Source organism: Urtica dioica, chromosome 10 (genome assembly GCF_054948205.1).
Source record: "Urtica dioica subsp. dioica isolate 48M chromosome 10, U.dioica_male_clone48M_v1_H2, whole genome shotgun sequence".
Classification (NCBI taxonomy): Eukaryota; Viridiplantae; Streptophyta; class Magnoliopsida; order Rosales; family Urticaceae; genus Urtica; species Urtica dioica.
The window spans coordinates 899,164-903,610 of record NC_142765.1 but is presented as its reverse complement, the minus strand read 5'-3'; the positions used below and the strand labels follow the sequence as shown (position 1 = coordinate 903,610).

The 4,447-nt window shown below is 34.1% G+C and overlaps 1 long non-coding RNA gene across 1 annotated transcript; it reads left to right on the top strand.

Annotated features, from left to right (window-relative positions):
• Nucleotides 1–2,450: 2,450 nt before the first annotated feature.
• Nucleotides 2,451–3,662, top strand: LOC149382853 (uncharacterized). Its single transcript, XR_016301789.1, has 3 exons — nucleotides 2,451–2,531; nucleotides 2,829–2,963; nucleotides 3,420–3,662. It is a non-coding gene; the product is annotated as an uncharacterized LOC149382853 (long non-coding RNA).
• Nucleotides 3,663–4,447: the final 785 nt, after the last annotated feature.

The following is a 4,447-nucleotide window of genomic DNA, read 5'->3' as shown; positions in this document are numbered from 1 at the left end:
TTACTGTTATTCTTGTTACGACAAATAAAATTTACTGTAGTTTTTGTTATTGTTAATTAGATTTACTAAATATTTTTTGTTATGGATGATATTATTTACTATGATAGTTAATAATATTAACCTAAGGGTATTATTGGAATATTGAAATGTTGTCATGATAAATTGGCTATTTTTCTAAATATATAAATAGTTGGGCTATAATTTTAAAGTAGGGGCGTTATTTTGGCTAATTGTTTAGCCGGCCCCTTATTTAAACATAATTAATTGCTGATAAAAAAAATAATTTTAGCTAATAGAAGAGATGTGACGAGAAAGTCTATGCACTAGCAGAGAAAAACCTTCTCTGATTTTCAAGTTATTCTCATTAACTGAGAACCTTCATACTATGAGTTCACCAGTATTAATATTGTTACGTTGATTTCGTGTAACTAACTAATCTTTCTAACCAAGTACTTAATCTTTCTAACCGAGTACTTAACAACATTACAACTGATTATTGACTGCCTGACGTGGCATCTGACTTGGACTGATTTCTAACGATTATAGACAAATCAGATGGTCGTATATATGTTACAAATATTATAGTGTGTGTATATATGTGTATATATATATATATGGAAACTTATAGACAATTTGCAAATAATTTAAATTAATATTTGAAATTATGATTAAAATCCTTTCAACATTAATTTTTTAAAATTATGTCACTAAGAATATTTTAATATAATTTTTTTGTTAAGATATTGTTATTATTATTATTATTATTATTATTATTATTAAATATATTTTCTCCATATTACATGTTAAGTGGAATTTATATAGAAAACAAAATTGTATATTATTTTATATATTGACTGGCTGACGGCATCTGACTTGGACTGATTTCTAACGATTATAGACTAATCAGATGGTCGTATATATGTTAATTTGTTGTAAGTAGCCAAATTTGTCATTCTTATTGGGGGAATAGTCGAAGTTTCATTTTATTAAGCAAATAGCCCATATTTTTTGCTCAGACTATAACGCCCTTGGTAAATTCGCGAATATGTTTATTTAATTAACCTACTGGAGTGAGTTAGGTTCATTAATTAACTTATTGATTGAATATTAGTTTAGGTTGATTTTTTTGTGAGTAAAGTTAATTTATTAAATGATTGAATTCGGAATTAGGTTAATTAATTGAATGCTTTGAATATCAATTGACTCCTTAAGTTATGATTTTTGTATATTTTTTGTAAATTTCAAATCCTTCACGAATCAGTTAATTAATTAACCTAACTCACTCCAGTAGGTTAATTAAATTAACCGATTCGCGAATTTACAAAGTGCCTCTCCTCAATCCCCTCCATCGTCGCCGATTTCCTCTCTGCCGCCGATTCCTCTCCCCCTTCCAATTTTCGAGTCAATCTGAGCCGTCGATTCTCCGAGCATCGCCGCCGCCGGAGCTCGACGGAATCGACGCCGTCTATGGCGGATCTTGACGGCGTCTATGGCGAATCTCGCTGGCGACATTAGGGATCAGCAACGAGGATGGACGACGATTGACGACGACGTGGCGGCGTGAAATGGATCGGCGGCGATCGGCGGCGTGAAGTGGATCGGTGGCATGAAATGCACGAAGATGAGAACGAGTTTAGGTATAGGTTTTGGGAAAATTGTGTTTTGCTCTTATATATAAGGGTAATTTAGGTAGTGAAATATTAATTGGGCTATTCACTTAATTTATTCAAACTTGGATTATTCTCCTAATATTGGTGGATTCACTACCAGAAATATTGGATACAACTACAGTTTTTTTTTTGAACTTCAGTTTAGCCTTTTAATGGAGTCTTTGAATACAGACTACGGTCACCTTTTTTTTGGCCTATATTAAACTCTAGTCGAATATAAAACTGTAGATAATGGTCTACTTTTCTCTACAGCTTATATAAAAAAGTAGTGGTTTTACTAAAAAAAATTAAAAATGATCAAAATTTCACCATTTTAAAATGGAGGGAAATTTCCCACAAAATTTTGGCACATTTACACTACAGTCAAAGGTAAAGATGGAGTTGTAATACTTAAAATATAAAAAATTAACAAAATTTTACTATTTAAGTGTGGAGGGAAATTTCCCACTAATAATTTTGTTTAAGACAGTGTATGAAATCTTCAAATTTGACCTAAGTATAGAAACAACACTATATTCACTTAGACAAATTGAATATTTTCTTTATTTTCTTTGCTTCACCGTAAAAACATCAAAAAGAAAAAGAAAGAGAGCTAGAGGGAGCGAGCCAGAGAGATTCCGAGAGTGAGAGCTAGAGAGAGCGAGTGAGTAAGTGAGGGTTGAGCGTCGCCGGACTTGTGTTGGCGAGATCTCGTCCTTCCTCTGTTCTTCGTCTTTCTTTTTCCTTCGTTCATCTTCGTTTCTTTAGTTGAATCGCGTCTAATCTTAGTCTATGGCTCCGTTTCATTTCTTTACAAGGTCTTGAGCGCGGATTTCTGGTTAAGGAGAGACAAAGAGTCCGTGGTTCGTTCATTAATAAGAGGTAGGAGTTTCTATTTGAAAATTTCTTCTTTCTTTTAGTTCGATTTAGGTTTAGAAATTAGGGGTTTTGGATTTCTCTTGCTTGTTCTGTGATTTTTCGTGGTATATGGGTTAGATTGGGCTCGGTTTGTTGTTGTTCTTGATCTGAAATTCTTTGACTTAGGGTTCCTGAATTCTATCTAGCTTGAAAACTCTCTTAATTTCTTTAGAACTAGGTTAAAAATCAAAGAACTCGGTGGAATAGAGGTAAGATATTAATTTTGGGTCACTTGTTAACTGTGTGGGTTTGGGTTTGCAGAAGTGGAGCAAGGGAAAGCAAAAGGAAAAGGTGAACAACATGGTTCTCTTTGACCAGGTGACCTATGACAAGCTTCTCGTCGAGGTCTCCAAGTTCAAGCTCGTCACTCCCTCGATTCTTTCTGACAGACTGAGGGTATGTGTTCTCACTTGTTACACGTCATACAAATCTTGAAACTATCCGAGCTCTGTATGCTTCATAGAATATTCTCATTTATGCCATTGAACTTTGTACCTTTGGTGGGTGAAGTTCTAGAACCTGATAATTCTATTGATAAAATGCTCCGGAGTACGACATAAATGGATAATAGAGAGCTCAAAACTCTCCCTTCCCGAATCCTAAGCTTCACTAAAATGTATTCAGAAGTGTTTGCAAAGGATTATACCTGAAACCCTAAGATCTTGAATTGCATTCTGATGGAATGATGATCTGTTTTTTTAATTATGAATTTGGGGCAGTTTGACATTGGCCCCCAAGTGTTATTGGAGAAAGGAAATTCTTGTTTTGCAGAATTTTTGAGCAACAAATTTGAATTTTCCTTTAAATTCTGCTTCTAGTCTTACATTGTGTTGATTATATTTTTTCTTTCAGATTAGTGGATCACTGGCACGCAGAGCTATCAAGGATCTGATGGCAAAGGGTTTGATTAGAATGGTCGCAGCTCATGCGAGTCAGCAGATCTACACCAGGGCCACCAACACCTAAATGTTATAAAGGTCTTAAAAAAACAAATGGAGGGTAAATTAGTTTTCATGTTTTGATTTCTGATTTGCCGAAAGGAGATGCTTATGTTCGACCTTTAGCCTTAACTAGTTAGGCTGTTTAGTTTATTCAACGTTTTAGTTGAGATTTTTGTTTAAAAGTCACTAGTACAGCAAGACACTAAAAAGACTGTTTACTTGAGTTGAAAGAAAACATTTTTATTTTTATTTTTAAAAAGAAAACGCCCTTACTGTAAATTCTTTTTTTTTACTATATTTTACAGAATTGGCAGAGAAGACAGTTAATGACATTGAAAGGTCTTGGGAGTCTCTGAAGGTAACAAGTTAAATTGGGTTTAGTCTGTGGATATTCAAAACAGAGTTGGAAACTTATCGTGTAATGATCTTATATTCTATTTTTATTTTCGTCTTCTTTACACAAATTGAGCAAAACTGCAAAAGCCTCAACCTTAGCCAGTCCAGTTCAGCGCTTTTTTAAAATTTATTTTACTGTTGATGTTCTTTTACTGTGTGCTTTTGCTTTAAAAGTTAAAACTCTTGCAGGTCTTTGAGGGTAAGAAGTTAAATTGGGTTTAGTCGACTAAATAGCGCCTTTTTTTGTAGTCGCAAGTTCTGTGTATCTTAAACTTGTTTTTCTGCCAGTCATCTTTACGAGTCTTTGTCAAGTCCCCTTGTATATTCTTTCCAGAGTCCCTTTATATTTCAACTCTAATTTAATTGGCTGTGGGGTTCGAGAGGTGTTTGCTGGCCCAAACTCACCAAACGGTACAAACCTCTCTCTCTCTCTCTCTCACTCTATATATATGTATGTATATATGTATACATGGATATTTAATGAAATGGGCTGAGTTTATTCCATGTATGCGTACAGTTATGGCTTGTCAATCCATTGCAAAC